The sequence below is a fragment of the Euprymna scolopes genome, chromosome 43 (assembly GCF_053919585.1).
Source record: "Euprymna scolopes isolate OS-2025 chromosome 43, ASM5391958v1, whole genome shotgun sequence".
Taxonomy (NCBI): Eukaryota; Metazoa; Mollusca; class Cephalopoda; order Sepiida; family Sepiolidae; genus Euprymna; species Euprymna scolopes.
Genome location: NC_136524.1, coordinates 640,991 through 663,080, shown reverse-complemented (window position 1 = coordinate 663,080; position 22,090 = coordinate 640,991). Strand labels below are relative to the sequence as shown.

Here is a 22,090-nt window from a genome sequence, read left to right as displayed (position 1 = left end):
CTCTTTATCTGAGAGTACATCTTTCAAACTCCTTGGCCTCACGTTCAGAGGAAACATAAGTTGGAACAATTACATTGAAGGCATTGCCAGGGCCGCTGTAAGAAAGGCGGGCTCTCTCTACCGTGCTAGAAAACTACTAACACCCGAAAGTATCCTGTACCTCTATAAGGCCACCATTCGCCCATGTATGGAGTATTGCTGTCACATCTGGGCTGGTGCATCTGCTACTAGTCTCTCACTCCTTGACAAGGTTCAAAAGAGAGTCGCAAACCTGATAGGCCCTGAACTGGCATCTAAGCTTCAGCCTCTGTCCCATCGACGACATGTTGCATCCCTCTGCCTTTTCTACAAGTATTTTAGTGGTGAATGCTCTGACGAACTGCAAGCACTTGTGCCCCCACGGCGTGAAGACCCTCGACAAACCTGACAGGCTGCTAAATCCCACCCCCACACTGTAGAGATCCCTAGATGTAAAAGATCTTTTTATTCCAATAGTTTCTTCCCCAGAACTGCTAGACTCTGGAATTCCAGTCCAGGTCACTGCTTCCCCAACAGTACTGATGTGCAGAAGTTCAAGTGTAACGTGAACCGACATCTTGCTGCCCAAATCCCTACATAGTACCGCAGTAGTTGTTGCCCCTGATAGTAGCCCCCTACACCAAAGTGGCAATTTGCCTTGTTTGGGGTGAAAATGTAATTAAAAAAAAAAAAAAAAATATATAAGACCTTGGTCAATTTAGGGGCAACACTTCATACCAATTGTCACTATCCAGCTCCCCTACTCCCCGGGGAGTTGGTCCCCATTTCCCCTTCACTCCTCACTTTAAAAATCGGCCTTGTGCCTAATTTGCTCAGTGTGGGAGCAAATAAATACCTCAAAGTGTAGTATCTGTTCTTCAGATGCTGCACTTCAATTTCTTGTTCTCTGTCAGTGGAGGGGGAAATTCTTCACGACTGAGACAATTTTTATTTTTGTTCCTTTTCTCCACGTTGAAAAACGACCCTGGTGTCTAACTCTGTCCCGTGGGGAGGCATTGTACCTATTTACTATGCCTCCCCACGGGACAGAGTTAAAAGAGAACAAAAATAAAAATTGTCTCAGTCGTGAAGGATTTCCCCCTCCACTGACAGAGAACAAGAAATTGAAGTGCAGCATCTGAAGAACAGATACTACACTTTGATCTTGACCAAAAGGCCAAGAACTAAAAAAATTTGTGTGCGCTTTTTTTCCCCTTTGCAACGTCAGTTCATTAATATTAAAAGAAACAATATAAAAGTTTAAGTAATCATAAATATTACTTAATATTACTTAATAAAATATACATTAATTAATTAATAATTATTTATAAGGCGATAAATTCAGCAAATACGTAAACTAAAGACGCTAGCTTTAATTTTCATTATAAGTGAAGACTTAAACCACTAAGTTTTTCCGTAGTTTCGTATTATCTATTATTAGTAAATTTAAATGTTAGCTTAAAACGTATATGGATGTTTTAGTATTTAAAAGTAATATTTAATTATAATTAAATATTACAATACATATTGATTAATAAATAAATAATTATTTATAAGGAGAAAAGTTCGGCGAATACGGACACTAAAAATGCTAGCTTTAATCTTTATTGGGAAAGAAAGGACTTGACCTAGTAAGGTTAACCGTAGTTTCGTATTTTCTATTTTTAGTAACTTTTTTGATTTTAATTTGAAACTCAAACTATTCGGAAGTTTTACAATTTATAAATATCGCTTTATCTTTATAAAATAAAATTATTTTATTTTGTAAAGAAACTTTATTTTGTTTTAGTGAAGTACGCAAAATAAAGATGCTAGCTTTCACTTCGTTATGCAATGAACGACATTTTCATTGAAATGAACATTAAAAATGGCTCATCGGCCCATCGACCAAAACAATGATGATTCGGGCCGGATTTCGGACGATCCTTCCAGGATTTCCAGTGGATCAAGTAGCCGGATGTCTCCTACTGGAACCCGTGAGTCTAATTTTCAATAATAGAAATAGTTTGAATAAATAAACAAAAAAACTACTGTTTTTAATGACGGAATCGCTTTAAGTACAAAATTATCTATGTATTATTAAATAATTCCGTTTGTAATGCAAATTTAGGATAAAAAATAAACAGCTTTTTGTGCTAAATAAAAAGGGGGCAAGTGTCAAGATCGGCGACATATCCAATTTTCAAAAATAAGCCAGCAGCAAACGGTGTTCAATAAGATCCAATTCCTGATATCAAGAACTTGGGTCGCGCATTCTTCTGGTTTGCCAAGTCTGTTTTTCTTTTTTAAACTAATTTTTCTTTATACGTTTATTTAATAAGCTGTGTTGTGAAAGTAGAAAATCGCTAACGGATGTTAAGAATGGCTTTCGAAAGAATAACGGGGTTTGTATTACTGTACACATAGATTCGAAAAAGTTGTCAAAAAACAAATATATAACAAATAAATGTTACCAAAGGCAAGATAAGTTACTTTTCTACCAAACTGGATAAGTTTTTAGGCTTTGTATTACTGTACACATAGATTCGAAAAAGTTGTCAAAAAACAAATATATAACAAATAAATGTTACCAAAGGCAAGATAAGTTACTTTTCTACCAAACTGGATAAGTTTTTAGTGTTTTTATTTAATGTACCATGTTTATTCAGCTCGAAAAACATACAGTGTTTATCGATGTATTGGAAAATTCAAGATGGCGCCTCACTCCCTCTTTAACACGGTAAGTTTGGGAAAAGGTGTTATAAATAAAAAACTAGACAAAATACTCTTAAAAACCCGCCGAATATATATCAACCTATGTCATGGTAACATATATTGAGCGAGTTTTCAACAGTATTTTATCCAGTTTTTTTTATTTATAACACCTTTTCCCAAACTTACCGTGTTAAAGAGAGAGTCAGACGCCATCTTGAATTTTCCAATACATCGGTAAACACGTTATGGTTTTCGAGCTGAATAAACATGTTACATTGAATAAAAACACGAAAAATATATCCAGTTTGGTAGAAAAGTAACTTATCTTGCCTTTGATAACATTTGTTATATATTTGTTTTTTGACAACTTTTTCGAATCTATGAGTACAGTAATACAAACCCGTTTTTAGTGTTTTTATTCAATGTAACATATTTATTCAGCTCGAAAAACATACTCTGTTTACCGATGTATTGGAAAATTAAAAATGGCGCCTGACTCTTTCTTTGACACAGTAAGTTTGAGAAAAGGAGTTAAAAAATAAAAACTATACAAAATACTGTTAAAAACCCCACCGAATATATGTCAGCCTATGTCACGGTAACATATATAGAGTGAGTTTCTAACAGTATTTTGTCTAGTTTTTTATTTTTAACTCCTTTTACGAAACTTACCGTGAGAAAGAGAGATTCGGACGCCATTTTTAACTTTCCAATACATCGGTTAACACAGTATGTTTTTCGAGCTGAATAAACATGTTAAATTAAATAAAAAGACTAAAAAAGTATACAGTTTGTTACAGAAGTAACGTATCTTGCCTTTGATAACATTTATTTGTTATATATTTGTTTTTTGACAACTTTTTCGAATCTATGTGTGCAGTAATACAAACCCGAATATAACGTTTATTATTTCAGCACGGTCCGTAAACTGCGGAAGTGGTCATTTGTTTGGATAACTAACGGATTCTCCCTCTCCCCCATATTAAGAATGGCTTTTTTGTCTGTAATCATAACGTTTATTATTTCAGAACGTAACGAATCGTAAAACTGCAGAAGTGGTTCTTTTTTGTTTTACTAAATTTGTTAGGTGAAAGTATACCACAATCGTAGACGAATTATTATCCTCACCATTATTATTATTATTATTATTGTCATTATCATCATCATCATTACTATTATCATTAATATTATTGTTATTATTATTGTCATTATCATCAGAATTATTATGTGAGACCAAGGCTGATTATGTGAAATGTATGGATAGAGAAAGGGCAGAGAGAATCAATCAACCATCTCAGCAAAAATAACCTTCTTAGTGACACACAATATTCCAACGTAATAGATGTATGGAAACTAAAGCCGCTTTCAGGACTGCCAGCAACCATTGTAAGAAAGTAATAAAGAATGATGACACCACACTCTATAGCAGGCATGACAGGAAAACAAATGAACACAATATCTAAAGTAATGGCAGAAACACTAGAGGATGACCTCCAATCAGTAGTGGAATGGGGACAAAAATGGATGGTAACGTTCAATGCCACCAAGACAAAACTGGTTTCATTCAATAATTACAAGAAACCTTCTCTACCACCTATAGCAATGGCCAACAACTCTTTATCTGAGAGTACGTCTTTCAAGCTCCTTGGCCTAACGTTCACAGGAAACATGAGTTGGAACAATTACATCAAGGGCATTGCCAGGGCCAGTGTGAGGAAGGTGGGCTCTCTCTACCGTGCTAGAAAACTTCTAACACCCGAAAGTATCCTGTACCTCTATAAGGCCACTATTCGCCCATGTATGGAGTATTGCTGTCATATTTGGGCCGGTGCATCGGCTACTAGTCTCTCGCTCCTTGACAGGGTTCAAAAGAGAGTCGCAAATCTGATAGGCCCTAAACTGGCATCTAAACTTCAGCCTCTGTCCCATCGTCGAAACGTTGCATCCCTCTGCCTGTTCTACAAGTATTATAATGGTGAATGCTCTGAAGAACTGCAATCACTTGTGCCCCCACGACGTGAACACCCTCGACAGACCCGACAAGCTACAAAATCCCACCCCCACACTGTAGAGATCCCTAGATGTAAAAGATCTTTCTACTCCAGTAGTTTCTTCCCCAGAACTGCTAGACTTTGGAATTCCATTCCAGGTCACTACTTCCCCAACTGTACTGACATGCAGAAGTTCAAGTGCAACGTGAACCAACATCTCACTGCCCTAATCCCTACATAGTACCCCAGTAGATGTTTCCCCTGTGATAGTAGCCCCCTACATTAAAGTGGCAATGTGCCTTGTTTGGGGTGAAAATGTAATAAAAAAAAAAATGCAAGATGGTTGTATGCTCAATCTGTTAAGTCCAAAGTAGCTGAGCAGCGGCTTGGTTCCCACCAGTTTTGGCAAATAGCAAACAGAATCCTGAACAGAAGCGTGTGCTCCATCCCAACTATTATCAATGGACCTGAGGTAATCTCGTCAGCATCAGACAAAGCCAAACTCTTTGTCAAGAACTTTGCAGCTAATTCTACCCTTTGCGATCAAGGCCGCCAACCCCCAATATTTCCTCCTGTATCAGAAAACACGCTATGTGATATACGTATATCTGTACGTGATGTTGCCAAGGTAACCGAAAACCTTGATTCCAGTAAAGCAACTGGCCCTGATGGTATTCCAATTATAGTACTCAAAAAACTTCAACCTGAACTAGCGCCCATACTTACAAAACTGTTTAAACGTTGTCTTAAGGAGAATAGTTTCCCATCTCCCTGGAAAATTTCATCAGTATGCCCTGTATTTAAGAATTCAGGTGATCGCTCATCACCCTCTCAGTACAGGCCAATAAGTCTCCTGTGCGTCATGAGTAAGTTGCTGGAATCTGTGTTAAATACAGAAGTAATCAACCATCTCAACAAAAATAACCTTCTTAGTGACACAATATGGTTTCCGTTCTGCTAGATCTACAGCAGATGTGCTTACAGTTATATCTCATAGGATTAGCAAATCTCTCGACAGAGGCAACCTTTCTAGGGCAATTGCTCTTGACATATCTAAGGCCTTTGATAGGGTATGGCATAAAGGTTTCCTTCACAAGATCTCCAGCTATGATATAACTGGAAATGTCTTCTCAATTATTAAATCATTTCTCTCTGATAGGCTCATAAGAGTAGTAGTTGAGGGGCAAAAATCAGAAGCTCACAGTATAAATGCTGGAGTCCCTCAGGGGTCCATCCTGGGCCCAACTCTTTTCCTGATCTACATTAATGATCTTTCAAATCACATCCTTACATCATTCGTAGACATTTTTGCTGACGACACTACCATCTATGGTAGCACATCTAAGACAGTAAACGACCAAGTTCTCTCCAATTCTCTCTCCTCTGATCTTGAGCACGTAGTACAATGGGGAAAGGAGTGGTTGGTTACTTTTAATGCATCTAAAACCAAGCTTCTCTCTTTGCGTCATCAACATTCTGATCCACATCTGGCATCAATTGAAATGAATGGCTCTCGTCTTCAGGAGGCCTCAAGTTTTGACAAGCTTCTGGGCTTGACCTTTACTCCTGATCTTAAATGGAACACGTACATCAAATCTGTTGCCAAGGCCGCTGGAAAAATGGTGGGATCTTTCTATCGATCCGGTAAATATCTCACTGCTGATGCTACTCTCTATCTATATAAGAGCCAGGTACGTCCAAGGATGGAATACTGTTGCCACATCTGGGCAGGAGCAGCTAGAAAGTACTTGTCCTGCCGTGATAGAGTTAAAAATAGACTTTGTAGCCTCGTAGGAGATGTCCTTTTCTCTTCCTTGCAACCTCTATCTCACAGAAGAGATGTTGCGAGTTTGTCTCTTATGTACCGTTATTTTCATGGAAGGTGTTCAAGTGAGCTTCAATCTATGGTCCCTCCTCGCTAAATTTTCACAAGAAACACTCGTCTAGCTGTACACACTATTAATAATTCCCCCCACTCTTTATCTGTGCCTAAACGTAAACGTAGATTCCATGAACAAAGCTTCTTTCTTAGAACTGCACGCCTGTGGAATTGTCTTCTGTTTTCCTGCTTTCCGGCTGACTACAATATGGTTGTGTTCAAGTCTAACGTAAATAAGTTCTTGATGAGCCGTTCTATATAAGTTATCAAATTTACCGAATTTTCATTACTAATGATTACTATATTGTCCAATGTCTACTGTACACTCTTTAACCCTTATCCTTAAGTGGCCTCTTGGCCTTGATAAGTGGTGATTCCTATGTAAAAAAAAAAAAAGCACAAGAGCAAGCTAATGCCTGCTCTTGTGCTTTTTTTTTTTTTCAAAAACAATCAATCTTTTTTTTTTTTTCAAAAACAATCAATTTTTTTTTTGTTCAAAAACCATCAATCTCCCGCTTTTCGCCAAAATATTTGAGTCCTTAGTTAATCAAGCCCTAGTCCAGCACCTAACAGCTGCTAAACTCCTGACTGACAAACAATATGGATTCAGGCAAGCCCGTTCAACAGCAGATATCTTAACTGTAGTTTCTAAACGTATATACCGTTCATTGGATAAAACAGGGGAGGGTAGAGCGGTGGCCCTCGATATATCTAAGGCTTTTGACAGGTTTTGGCACGATGGTCTTCTAAGGAAAATTAGATCATATGGAATCACTGGAAGAATTCATAATGTAATTAAATCCTTCTTAAGTAATAGAAAAATCGAAGTTGTCCTCGACGGACGTACATCTAAACGATATGACATAAATGCGGGAGTACCTCAGGGGTCTATCCTTGGACCTCTATTATTCCTGATATTCATAAACGACCTCCCTGATAAAATTGTTTCGGAGATGGGTATATTTGCCGATGACACCACTCTCTATAACAGATATGAGGGGAAAACAAATGAACACATATCCAAGGAAATGGCAGAAACACTAGAGGATGACCTCCAATCTGTCGTGGAATGGGGACAAAAATGGTTGGTCACATTCAATGCTGCTAAGACTAAGCTTGTTTCGTTCAATAACTACAAGAAACCTTCTCTACCACCAATAGCAATGGCCAAGAACACATTGCCTGAAAGTACTTTTTTTAAACTCCTCGGCCTAACGTTTACAGGGAATATGAACAGGAATAGATACATTGAGAGCATTGCCAAGGCTGCTGCAAGGAAGGTTGGCTCCCTCTACCGTGCTAGAAAACTACTTACGCCTGACAGTATCCTATACCTCTATAAGGCAACCATTCGCCCATGTATGGAGTACTGTTGTCACATCTGGGCTGGTGCATCTGCTGCTTGTCTCTCGCTCCTGGACAGGGTTCAAAAGAGAGTCGCCAACCTGATAGGTCCTGAACTGTCATCTAGGCTTCAGCCTCTGTCCCATCGACGAGATGTTGCATCCCTCTGCCTGTTCTACAAATACTTTAATGGTGAATTCTCTGACGAACTGCAAACACTTGTACCTCCCCGACGTAACTACCCCCGACAAACCCGACAAGCTACTAAGTCTCATCCCTTTACAGTAGAGATCCCTAGGTGCAAGAAAACCTTTTACTCCAATAGTTTCTTCCCAAGAACTGCGGGTCTTTGGAACTCCCTTCCGGGATTCTGCTTTCCCAACTGCAATGATATGCAGAAGTTCAAGTGTAATGTTAACAAACATCTTTCTACTCATCTCCCTTCATAATGACCCCGCTAATTAATTCCTTGATAGTAGCCCCCTGCTTCAAAATGGCACTGTGCCTTGTTTGGGGTGAAAATTGAATTAAAAAAAAAAAAAAAAAAAAATCTTGAATGCCTACTAGACACTGTCCTCGAGTATCTAAGGCCTCTCTGTGCAGGGGTTTATCAGAACAACCTGGCATGAGGATACTTTTTCCATAGAAGTAAACCCTGACCAAATATTCAAAATCACATAGTATTCGCAACCCAAATAAGATCTCCTCACTACGGCTACCCCACAGCTTTTTCGAGGAATGGTGCACCTTCTCCAGGTGATATTACCTCAAGTAATAGCATGAAGCTGGATACTCCACCAGACTAGATAAATTCTTGTCCTGGAATCCATTAAGACCAAGAGACCAAAATGAAAGATATACTACAACGTATGAAAATGGTTAATTGGAATTGTGCACCTTTTCCAAGTGATGTTAGCTCAAGTAATAACACGAAGCTAGATACTCCACCAGACTAGATAAATTCTTGTCCTGGAATCCATTAAGACCAAGAGACCAAAATGAAAGATATACTACAACGTATGAAAATGGTTAATTGGAATTGTGCACCTTTTCCAAGTGATGTTAGCTCAAGTAATAACACGAAGCTGGATACTCCACCAGACTAGATAAATTCTTGTCCTGGAATCCATTAAGACTAAGAGACCAAAATGAAAGATATACTACAACGTATGAAAATGGTTAATTGGGGAGAGGAAAATTATGTTCTCAATTTCTTTACTAACTCAGTGCTTGAGAGATAAAGAAGTTTTTTTTTTTTTTTTTTTTTTTTTTTAAATTCAATTTTCACCCCAAACAAGGCACAGTGCCACTTTGAAGCAGGGGGCTACTATTAGGGACTTAATTAGTGGGGTCATTATGAAGGGAGAAGAGTAGAAAGATGTTTGTTAACATTACACTTGAACTTCTGCATATCAGTACAGTTGGGAAAGTAGAATCCCGGAAGGGAGTTCCAAAGACCCGCAGTTCTGGGGAAGAAACTATTGGAGTAAAAGGCTTTCTTGCACCTAGGGATCTCTACTGTAAAGGGATGAAACTTAGTAGCTTGTCGGGTTTGTCGGGGGTAGTCACGTTGGGGAGGTACAAGTGTTTGCAGTTCGTCAGAGCATTCACCATTAAAGTATTTGTAGAACAGGCAGAGGGATGCAACATCTCGTCGATGGGACAGAGGCTGAAGCCTAGATGACAGTTCAGGACCTATCAGGTTGGCGACTCTCTTTTGAACCCTGTCCAGGAGCGAGAGACAAGAAGCAGATGCACCAGCCCAGATGTGACAACAGTACTCCATACATGGGCGAATGGTTGCCTTATAGAGGTATAGGATACTGTCAGGCGTAAGTAGTTTTCTAGCACGGTAGAGGGAGCCAACCTTCCTTGCAGCAGCCTTGGCAATGCTCTCAATGTATCTATTTCAGTTCATATTCCTTGTAAACGTTAGGCCGAGGAGTTTAAAAGAAGTACTTTCAGGCAATGTGTTCTTGGACATTGCTATTGGTGGTAGAGAAGGTTTCTTGTAGTTATTGAAGGAAACAAGCTTAGTCTTAGCAGCATTGAATGTGACCAACCATTTTTGTCCCCATTCCACTACGGATTGGAGGTCATCCTCTAGTGTTTCTGCCATTTCCTTGGATATGTGTTCATTTGTTTTCCCCTCATATCTGTTATAGAGAGTGGTGTCATCGGCAAATATACCCATCTCCGAAACAATTTTAATAGAACATTCGAATATCTATGTATCTCGTATAGAGTTCAAGTGTTAGCCCCAGGTTGTGTGGCCCTTGATTTCTGAGAACTTCAGGAGAAGTAAAATAAAACACGTTTGTTCACATTACATTTAAATTCTCTTAAGTTGTACAATCGAGGAAACAAGGAGCGTGAAGGGGATTACAAATAAAATCAATCTATGAAAACCAGCTATCATAGTAGAAATTTTCTAGTATCTCATGATGCATACAATGAAGAAATGAGATTTAGCATCTAGTTGTGTGAGTTGGTGATATTTTCGTTTAGGGGACGTGAAATCATTTCATTTGAGCATATTCCGTGGAAGTGTTTATAAAACAAACACAAAGATAGAACTCAACAATGATGCAACACGGCTTACCTGAGCAGACAGAAATTCTATTTTTTTCGTACCCTTCACTAGAATGAGAGGTTAGTGAATTTAATGTCTGGAGAGGAAATTGCTGCAGAATGCCGGATTTGTGGTAAGACCTCAGAGTCAATTGCGCACCTTGCAGCAGGGTGTAGTGGACTGGCCCAGAGAGAGTACCGCAAAAGACATGATCACATGGGACTCCGGATATATTGGGAGGCGTGTAAGAGGGTTGGGGTGAAGTATGCTGGAAAATGGTTTGAGGAGGTGCCTGATGAAGTGAGAACAAGTGAGGATGACAAGGTAGAGATATGGTGGGACAAAAGTGTCATAACGACCAAGCAATTGGAACATAATCGTCCGGATTTGGTCGTCATTGACAAAATCTAAAAAAACTGGCAGATTGTAGACTTCTCAGTACCCTAGGACAGGAATGTGAGAGAGAAGGAGAATGAGAAGTGGAGCAATTATGCTCTATTGGCCTTGGAGATAAGGCGTATACACGGGGTTAAAACACAAATAATCCCGCTCGTAGTTGGCACACTAGGAGTAGTATCAAGTCGTCTGGAAGGACAATTGAAAAAACTACAAATCCCCGATGTTTTAGGCGGCCTTCAAACCTCTGCAATTATAGGTATCATCAACATCTTTAGGAAAGCCCTTGATCTTTGAAGCTCCTGGTTTGAAGCCGGGATTAAGGGAAATCCTCTGGAAATGAATCACATCCCTTTCCAGAGACACGTTCATAAACGAAATCAGAATTATTACTATTATTATTACTATTGTTATTATTATTATTACTATTATTATTATTGTTATTATTATTACTATTATTACTATTATTATTATTATTATTACTATTATTGTTATTATTATTATTATTGTTATTATTATTATTATTGTTATTGTTATTATTATTGTTATTATTATTATTATTATTGTTATTATTATTATTGTTATTATTATTATTATTTTTATTATTATTGTTATTATTATTGTTATTATTATTATTGTTATTATTATTATTACTATTATTACTATTATTATTATTGTTATTATTATTATTATTATTATTGTTATTATTATTATTATTATTGTTATTGTTATTATTATTATTATTATTATTGTTATTATTATTATTATTATTGTTCTTATTATTATTGTTATTATTATTATTGTTATTATTGTTATTATTATTATTATTGTTATTATTATTATTATTATTGTTATTATTATTATTATTATTATTATTATTGTTCTTATTATTATTGTTATTATTATTTTTATTATTGTTATTATTATTGTTATTACTATTGTTATTATTATTGTTATTATTGTTATTATTATTATTATTATTGTTATTATTATTGTTATTATTATTATTATTATTATTGTTATTATTATTAATTATTATTATTATTATTATTATTATTAACCCCATTTATAGGAGAATGTCAAATCAATATATTGATAACTAGCGGGGGTACCCGGCGTTGCCCGAGTGTTTGTTTCCGTGACGGAGGGGGGGAGTTTTAAAAAATGTTATGGTAGGTAAGTAGGAAGGATCAAACCCGGAGTCATGAGTAAAAGTAGGAAAATAAAGTGTGAAAAAAAAACAAAAAAAAAAAACATCTGCAACGTTAACAGTTCGGCCACCAAGAAAAGTCCATTCCAGTTGTTTAGGAAAAAAAAAAAAAAAAAAACGACTACGGTAGGTCGGCGCGAACGTGAAAATATAATGTGAATTGTCCAGCATGCTAACCACTACGCCACAGAGCACTGCAGCTTAGTTTAGTGATTTTAAATAACTTCACATGAAAGAACTACGAAGCCAAACCGGTGTTCTCTTCTCAACTGTTCCTTGTGAACGATCCCCAAACGGTGTTAAGTGGTGGCAGGGGGAGGAGGAATTTATTAGAGAGAAAATATTTTACCACTTCCATTGATCTTAACCGATTTTGGCCGTGACTTCTCAGCAGAAAAAGTATAGAAATCTAAGATTATCGAGAAATTTGAGAAATAATAAGCCTATAACACACCTCAGATATTGTTCTGCCGTTTGTGCATATTATATTTTCATGAAATATCTTGATTTTTAATCCTATTAAGGTCAAAATCAGACGGGAAAAAATGAGTTCATTTTATTTATATAGAGATAATGACGTGAATGAGGCTGGAACATCTTGCGATGGTCTCATGTCTGGTAGATGTCCCACTGGTTAACATGGTGGGTCCTGTCATCATACAACTGTTCGAAATTCTGAGGATGTGGCTTGATATAGGCGGAGTGAGACTTGCCAGAAAGGGTCCCAAGACACGAAAGGAGTTGAAACAGAAAATGTCAATAAACCATAGACGGATGAGGAAAGAGGAGTACTGTGGGAATGCTTTGTAAGAAGTGGAAGTCCCAAATCTGGTGGATATATCCGAAAAATGAAGGAAGAACGGGAATCGAGAGGAGGAGGAGGAGCTAGAAGTGTCGCGAGTTTGGTATTCCAGTTAAAAAAAGCCAAGTACGTGCAAGGATGGAATACTGTTGCCATATCTGGGCAGGAGCTGCAAAAAAACAGCCTATCCTGCCTTGACAGAGTACAAAATAGACTTCGTGGCTTAGTGGGGAATGCCTTTTTCTCTACCCTGCAACCTCTCTCCCACAGAAGAGACGTTGCGAGCCTATCCTTGTTTTATCGTTATTTCCATGGCAGGTGCTCGTCTGAGCTCCAATCTCTGGTCCCCCCTCGCCAATCTTTCACGAAAAACACCCGTCTAGCTGAATCCACTGTGAAAAATTTCCTCCACTCTATATCTGTGCCTAAATCAAAACGCGGATTCCATGAACAAAGCTTCTTTCTTAGAACTGCACGCCTGTGGAACTCTGTTCCGTCTGCCTGCTTCCCACCGGACTACAACTCGGATGTGTTCAAGTCCAATGTTAACAAATTCCTAATGAACCGCCCCCTTAAGTAAACACTTCATCAAATCTCCACACTAACGTAATGTACTTGCAATAAGCCTTATCCCTGAGTGGCTTCCGGGCCTTGATAAGTGGTGATCACTGTGTAAAAAAAACCCCAAAAAACAAAAAAAAACAACTTAAAAATAACAACCTACTTTCAGTGATTGTAAGAGAAAGAGATTGAATGGATGGTTAGGAATGAAATGAATATCGCGTTCAATGCTGCCAAGACTAAACTAGTTTCATTCAATAGTTACAAGAAACCCTCTCTACCACCCATAGCAATGGCCAACGACTCTTTATCTGAGAGTCCATCTTTCAAACTCCTTGGCCTGACGTTAACAGAAAACATGAGTTGGAACAATTACATTGAAGGCATTGCCAGGGCCGCTGCAAGAAAGGTGGGCTCTCTCTACCGTGCTAGAAAACTACTAACACCCGAAAGTATCCTGTACCTCTATAAGGCCACCATTCGCCCATGTATGGAGTATTGCTGCCACATCTGGGCTGGTGCATCTGCTACTAGTCTCTCGCTCCTTGACAAGGTTCAAAAGAGAGTCGCAAACCTGATAGGCCCTGAACTGGCATCTAAGCTTCAGCCTCTGTCCCATCGACGACATGTTGCATCCCTCTGCCTTTTCTACAAGTATTTTAGTGGCGAATGCTCTGACGAACTGCAATCACTTGTGCCCCCACGACGTGAGCACTCTCGACAAACCCGACAGGCTGCTAAATCCCACCCCCACACTGTAGAGATCCCTAGATGTAAAAGATCTTTTTACTCCAATAGTTTCTTCCCCAGAACCGCTAGACTCTGGAATTCCATTCCAGGTCCCTGCTTCCCCAACAGTACTGACGTGCAGAAGTTCAAGTGTAACGTGAACCGACACCTTGCTGCCCAAATCACTACATAGTACCCCAGTAGTTGTAGCGCCTGATAGTAGCCCCCTAAACCAAAGTGGCAATTTGCCTTGTTTGGGGTGAAAATGTAATAAAAAAAAAAAATTAAAAAAAAAAAAAGTAAAATTGATGAAACTAGCTCTGATGAAAGAACTGAGAAAGTGGAAGTGCAGAAGGGAAATGTAAGCGATGATGGGAGGCGGACAACTGAGGAGGTATGGAATCCTACGGTTAGGGGAAGTAATGAGAAAGGGTTTGAAGGATCTAAGGCAGATGAGATCATTGACTCTGAGACAATGGAGCCAGTGAAAAGAGCAGATGTATGGAGAAGTGGTGATGAAGTTCGAACTTTGACTTCTGTAGAAAAAGAAGTACTTCAGAAGTCAAGAGAGGTTCTTCTTAGAGACGATATTATAGAGATTCCAAGTATGAAGAATAGTGATAGTCGGAAGATGAAAAACGAGGTAAAAATAATTCAAGGAGTAATTCACAACATCATAAGAAAGAACATATCGATTACGGAACTTAACAGGCTTCTATATGCAGCGTCATACGTTATTGCGAATCATCTTGGCTTATTACAGAAGAAAAAGGGAGAAATGAAGGATAGAAGGCCACACTGGCGGACGCGGCTTGAAGAAAGTATTAAACGGTGACGGAAAGACATTGGTAGAATCAAAGAAATAAGAAAAGGAGTTAAACTAGGACAGAAATCCGAGGACGAGCTCGAAAGGAGGTATAGATTGCTGGAAAAAGGAACCATGAGCGTTCTAACAATGTTGAAAGAGAAGTTCCACACTGGTGGTATGAAAATTCGGAACTTTGTTGGAAAAAGTGTTGCGTTTCGGCAGAACAACCTTTTCCGGAACAATCAGTCTCAGCTGTATAAAAAAAAAACTAGCGAGGGGTACCCGGCGTTGCCCGGGTGTTTTTCGGGGTAAGTGAAAAAAACCCGAAAATGTGAAAAAAAAAAACAGGTGCCCGTGAAAAAAAAAAAAAACGAAGCCTCCACGACGCGCAGTTGGAAAATAGTAAAGTGTTAAAAAAAAAAAACAGGTGCACGTTTTTGATTGACGTGACGGCGATAGGTATTCAGCAGTTAGCATTTTGTGCGGGACAGTTTTGAATGAGGTGAATAAATCGGTTTGTTTGTTTTTAAAAACCCGCTCCCTGTTTATTAGGAGGAGCGAAATGAAAGCTACAGTCTGATATGACGAAGTCGACATTCAACAAACGTTACTTAGCTCTCTTGAGACAACTGGCTTTCGGCCTGTTGTATTTATTTGCTCCCCCACCGAGCAAATTAGGCACAAGGCCGATTTTTATTGTGAGGAGTCAAGGGAGGGGGAAGGGAAAAAGGGGACCAGCTCCCGAGAGGAGGGAAATGGGAGCTGGTTAAAGGTCAAGCATGTGGGGTTGCCCCCACATCTGGTCTTTGCTAGTCATAGCTAGTCCTAGCTAGTAGCATCTGTCGGAACAGATACTACACTTTGATCTTGTCCCCCGTGCCGCCGAAGCAGGGGGGGGCTGGCTTTTGGCCTGTGATTAGAGTTGAGTTTTGCTTTTTTTAATACCAAAAACCGAATGTAACGTGTGCCGATGCGGGAAATGTCGAATAATTAACGTTTGAAAGTCAATAAAATTAAATAGACAGGCGAGCTCCGTGGTTAAGTGTGAGATATTACAATTTATAGATGATATAAAAAGTTTTAAGAAGTTGTGAACCGAGCGAGCGCTTCTCTGAAAGAAGCCTTTTGCGGACATCGAGGAAAAGCGTACATACATACATACATACATTTTCGCTTTTATATATATAGATTAAATGGTAGTAAAAAGACTGTAATTATAAACACGCCAAATGCAAAAGATGCAAGGAAGTTCTGGAGTGGGATTTGGTCTGTCGAAGGGCGATATAATGAGAAGGCTAGCTGGTTGGGAGAGGTCAGATAAAGGCTATCAGAAATGCAGCAGATGAAGAACGTTGAGATAACCATCGATGACGTTAAGGCTGTCATACGAAGGATGACAAACTGGAAGGCACCAGATGGAGTGATGGGCTTCTGGTTTAAACAGTTTCCGTACCTTTATCCACCTATAGCTGCTGCCCTGCAAAGGGTTGTAGAGTCGGGAGATGTTCCTGATTGGCTTGTGAAGGGAAGAACAACACTGATTACGATATCTTTACATCATCAACGTTCTGATCCCCATCTGGCATCAATTGAAATGGATGGCTCTCGTCTAGGAGAAGCCCCATGTTTTGACAAGCTTCTGGGTTTGTCCTTTACTCCTGATCTGAAATGGAACACGTACATCAAGTCTGTTGCCAAGGTTGCTGGAAAAATAGTAGGATCCTTCTACCGCTCCAGAAGATATCTCACTACTGATGCAATTCTCTATCTATATAAGAGTCAGGTACGTCCAAGGATGGAATACTGTTGCCATATCTGGGCAGGAGCTGCTAAAAACAGCCTATCATGCCTTGACAGAGTACAAAATAGACTTCGTGGCTTAGTAGGGATGCCCTTTTCTCTACCCTGCAACCTCTCTCCCACAGAAGAGACGTTGCGAGCATATCCTTGTTTTATCGTTATTTCCATGGCAGGTGCTCGTCTGAACTCCAATCTCTGGTCCCCCCTCGCCAATCTTTCACGGAAAACACCCGTCTAGCTGAATCCACTGTGAAAGGTTTCCCCCACTCTATATCTGTGCCTAAATCAAAACGTAGATTCCATGAACAAAGCTTCTTTCTTAGAACTGCACGCCTGTGGAACTCTGTTCCGTCTGCCTGCTTCCCACCGGACTACAACTCGGATGTGTTCAAGTCCAATGTTAACAAATTCCTAATGAACCGCCCTTTTAAGTAAACACTTCATCAAATCTCCACACTAACGTAATGCACTTGCAATAACCCTTATCCCTGAGTGGCTTCCGGGCCTTGATAAGTGGTGATCACTGTGTGTGGAAAAAAAAAAAAAAAAAGAATCGGTACGGACCCGACTATGGAAGATCAGATAATAAATAAACATGGATCAAAGAATCCAACCTTGATCGTCCTTCGGGGCCCGTGGGCGCAGTTTTTTTTTTTTTTTTTTTTTTACATGGGTGTCACCACTTATCAAGGCCCAGAGGCCACTCGAGGATAAGGGTTAATAGGTATACATTAGTCATTGTGATTTTAGCATAGTAAACAGTGGGAATTTTGAAACTTGGATTACTTAGGGGGACGATTCAATTAGAACTTGTTCACATTGGACTTTTTCTTTTTTTTTTTCATAGGTATCAACACATTATCAAGGCCAAGGGGCCACTCAAGTATAAGGGTTAAGGAGTGTACAGTAGAAATTGGACAATATAATAATCATTAGTAATGAAAATTTGTTAAATTTGACAACTTATATGGAACGGCTCATCAAGAACTTATTTACGTTAGACTTGAAGACAACCATATTGTAGTCAGCCGGAAAGCAGGAAAACGGAAGACAATTCCACAGGCGTGCAGTTCTAATAAAAAAGCTTTGTTCATGGAATCTACGTTTAGGTTTAGGCACAGATAAAGAGTGGGGGGAATTATTGATAGTGTTTACAGCTAGACGAGTGTTTCTTGTGAAAGTTTGGCGAGGGGGGACCATAGATTGAAGCTCAGTCGAACACTTTCCATGAAAATAACGATACATCAGAGACAAACTCGCAACATCTCTTCTGTGAGATAGAGGTTGCAAGGAAGAGAAAAGGACATCTCCTACGAGGTTACCAAGTCTATTTTGAACTCTATCAAGGCAGGACAAGTCCTTTCTAGCAGCTCCTGCCCAGATGTGGCAACAGTATTCCATCCTTGGACGTACCTGGCTCTTATATAGATAGAGAATTGCATCATCAGTGAGATATCTACTGGATCGATAGAAAGATCCCACCATTTTACCAGCGGCCTTGATAGATAGTTGATAGAGACGTTGAATTTCTACGGTTCCAGATGGACATAGCGGTTTCAATCCTACCTAAAGCCGGCCAGAGGTTTACTAGGCCTAAACGTGGTGAGACGATAACAACTGCGGATAGCAGTGATTGCTGAGAATGCAGTTAAGAGATTCGAAGTTCCTATCCGTCGCGGTTACCACCTGACGAAGGACAGAGGAATAGTTGGCCAAAACGTCGTGAAAAAACCACAACCAATAAAGATGAAAACTACAACCAATAAAGATGAAAAAACTAATAAAGATGAGAATAATAGTCCGAAATAATAAATTAATATATATAATGCTCATCTCAATAATGAATTCCAATCAAGGAATAATATATATATACCATTCGGTACGGACCCGACTTAATAATTACAAGAAACCTTCTCTGCCACCAATAGCAATGGCCAGTGACTCCCTGTCTGAGAGTACATCTTTCAAACTGCCTGGCCTAACGTTCAAAGGAAACATGAGTTAGTACAATTATATTGAAAACATTACCAGGGTCGCTGCGAAAAAGGTTGGCTCTCTCTACCGTGCTAGAAAACTACTGACACCTGAAAGTATCCTGTACCTCTATAAGGCCACCATTCGCCCATGTATGGAGTATTGCTGTCATATTTGGGCTGGTGCATCTGCTGCTAGTCTCTCGCTACTAGATAGGGTTAAAAAAAAAAAAGAGTTGCCAATCTTATAGGCCCTGAACTGGCATCTCAGCTTCAGCCTCTGTCCCATCGACGAAACATTGCATCCCTCTGCCTGTTCTACAAGTATTTTAATGGTGAATGCTCTGACGAACTGCAAACACTTGTACCCCCACGACGTAGACACCCTCGACAAACCCGACAGGCAGCTAAATCCCACCCCCACACTGTAGAGATCGCTAGATGTAAAAGATCTTTCTACTCCAGTAGTTTCTTCCCTAGAACCGCTAGACTCTGGAGTTCCATTCCAGGTCTCTGCTTCCCTAACTGCACTGACATGCAGAAGTTCAAGTGTAAGGTGAGCCGACATCTTGCTGCCCAAATTCCAATATAGTGCCCCAGTAGTTGCTGCCCCTGATAGTAGCCCCCCCCTACACCAAAGTGGCAGTGTGCGTTGTTTGGGGTGAAAATGTAAAAAAAAAAAAAAAAAAATCAGATGATAATAAATGTGAATTTATAAGATCAAAGAATCCAACGTTGATCGTCCTTCGGTGCCCGTGGTCGCAGTTGATAGAGACATTGAATCTCTACGGTTCCAGGTGAGAATTGTCTTTAGATAGCGCGTTTAATCCTACTCAAAGCCAGCCAGAAGCTTGCTTGGCCCAAACGTGGTTAAACGACAACAACTATTTTTTTTTTTTTTTTTTTTTTTTACATAGGCATCACCACATTATCAAGGCCAAGACACCACTCAAGGATAAGGGTTAAAGAGTGTACAGTAGAAATTGGACAATATAGTAATCATTAGTAATGAAAATTTGGTAAATTTGATAACTTATATGGAACGGCTCATCAAGAACTTATTTACGTTAGACTTGAAGACAACCATATTGTAGTCAGCCGGAAAACGGAAGACAATTCCACAGGCGTGCAGTTCTAATAAAAAAGCTTTGTTCATGGAATCTACGTTTAGGTTTAGGTACAGATAAAGAGTGGGGCGAATTATTGATAGTGTTTACAGCTAGACGAGTGTTTCTTGTGAAAGTTTGGCGAGGGGGGACCATAGATTGAAGCTCAGTCGAACACTTTCCATGAAAATAACGATACATCAGAGACAAACTCGCAACATCTCTTCTGTGAGATAGAGGTCGCAAGGAAGAAAAAGGACATCTCCTACGAGGCTACGAAGTCTATTTTGAACTCTATGAGGGCAGGACAAGTCCTTTCTAGCAGCTCCTGCCCATATGTGGCAACAGTATTCCATCCTTGGACGTACCTGGCTCTTATATAGATAGAGAATAGCATCAGCAGTGAGATATCTACCGGATCGATAGAAAGATCCCATTATTTTTCCAGCCTCTTTGCCTTGATAAGTGGTGATGCCTATGTAAAAAAAAAAAAAAAAAAAAAATATCCCCAGTCGTACAAAAATTGAGTTGAGGAAGAAACGGACAACATTTTTTAAATGGCATCAATTGTGATGGATGGCTCTCGTCTGGGTGAGGCCCCGTGTTTTGACAAGCTTCTGGGTTTGACCTTTACTCCTGATCTGAAATGGAACACGTACATCAAGTCTGTTGCCAAGGTCGCTGGAAAGATGGTGGAATCCTTCTACCGCTCCAGAAGATATCTCACTACTGATGCAATTCTCTATCTATATAAAAGCCAAGTACGTCCAAGGATGGAATACTGTTGCCATATCTGGGTAGGAGCTGCTAAAAACAGCCTATCCTGCCTTGACAGAGTACAAAATAGACTTCGTGGCTTAGTGGGGGATGCCCTTTTCTCTACCCTGCAACCTCTCTCCAACAGAAGAGACGCTGCAAGCCTATCCTTGTTTTATCGTTATTTCCATGGCAAGTGCTCGTCTGAACTCCAATCTCTGGTCCCCCCCCCCTCGCCAATCTTTCACGAAAAACACCCGTCTAGCCGAATCCACTGTGAAAAATTTCCCCCACTCTATATCTGTGCCTAAATCAAAACACGGATTCCATGAACAAAGCTTCTTTCTTAGAACTGCACGCCTGTGGAACTCTGTTCCGTCTGCCTGCTTCCCTCCGGACTACAACTTGGATGTGTTCAAGTCCAATGTTAACAAATTCCTAATGAACCGCCCCCTTAAGTAAACACATCATCAAATCTCCACACTAACGTAATGTACTTGCAATAACCCTTATCCCAGAGTGGCTTCCGGGCCTTGATAAGTGGTGATCACTGTGTAAAAAAAAAAAAAAAAAAATTACCACCTGATGAAGACCAGAAGAATAGTTGACGGAAACGTTGTGAAACAACAACTAAGCATAATAGTTTGCGATAAATAAATTAATAAATCCGTAGCGTTGTTTTCCTTAAGGTGACAACTTTTATCGCACCACCCTATGAATTGATTTCTGATTTGTGTTTTTTTTTTTTGTTTTTTCCAGCAACAGATACGAAGAGTGAAGGAAAACGGAAAAAGTTCCGACCGCTCGACGCGGTCCGTAAATTGTTTAAACGCCGACCAAAATTAAAGGAGATCGACTCTGCCCGTGCGAGATCAACAAGTGCACTCTACGGGCACGCGTCTGGCGATGGAGAGGATGACGAAGGCGGGTAAGTAGAAAGATCAAAAACATGGAACTGAATTTTTTTTTTTTTTTTTTTGACATTTCACCTCACAGGGCCACTTATTTTTTGAGGTGCAACTACCGTATATACTTCCGTATGCTGAGAATAATGTGTAACCCGATAGGGCCGGGAGGACCTTGCTAGTCGATTGGAAGACAGCCTTTCTCCTGGGTAGTTCCTTTAACACGAATTCAGGAGATTTCGCATGGTTGTATCTAATGATGGTTGGTTGGTTGTTTGTATGCACCCCCCCTATACCATAGTATACTACGTTGAAGACTTTCAATCACGCTTACTTCACACTAAAGCTAGAGTATGACATAGGGGGGTGCATACAGGCGTGGCCCTGTGTATGGCAATAGGGCGGTGCATATATAAGGCTAAGGCTATGGCATATATAAATTGTTTGTAGATATAAGGCAAAGGCAGGGGCATGAATTATTTGTTTTAGTATTGTGACATTTGACAAGGCAGGGTTAATTTGTTTTTATATTAAAAGATTACGTGT

At 39.5% G+C, this 22,090-nt stretch overlaps 1 long non-coding RNA gene and 1 other non-coding gene across 2 annotated transcripts; one reads left to right on the top strand and one right to left on the bottom strand.

Annotated features, from left to right (window-relative positions):
* Positions 1-1,013: 1,013 nt before the first annotated feature.
* LOC145268519 (U2 spliceosomal RNA) lies at positions 1,014-1,207 on the bottom strand. The gene has a single exon (XR_013864903.1). It is a non-coding gene; the product is annotated as a U2 spliceosomal RNA (small nuclear RNA).
* Positions 1,208-1,856: 649 nt separating this feature from the next.
* Positions 1,857-21,687, top strand: LOC145268401 (uncharacterized). The gene is made up of 2 exons (XR_013864890.1): positions 1,857-1,994; positions 21,399-21,687. It is a non-coding gene; the product is annotated as an uncharacterized LOC145268401 (long non-coding RNA).
* The last annotated feature ends 403 nt before the right edge of the window (positions 21,688-22,090 follow it).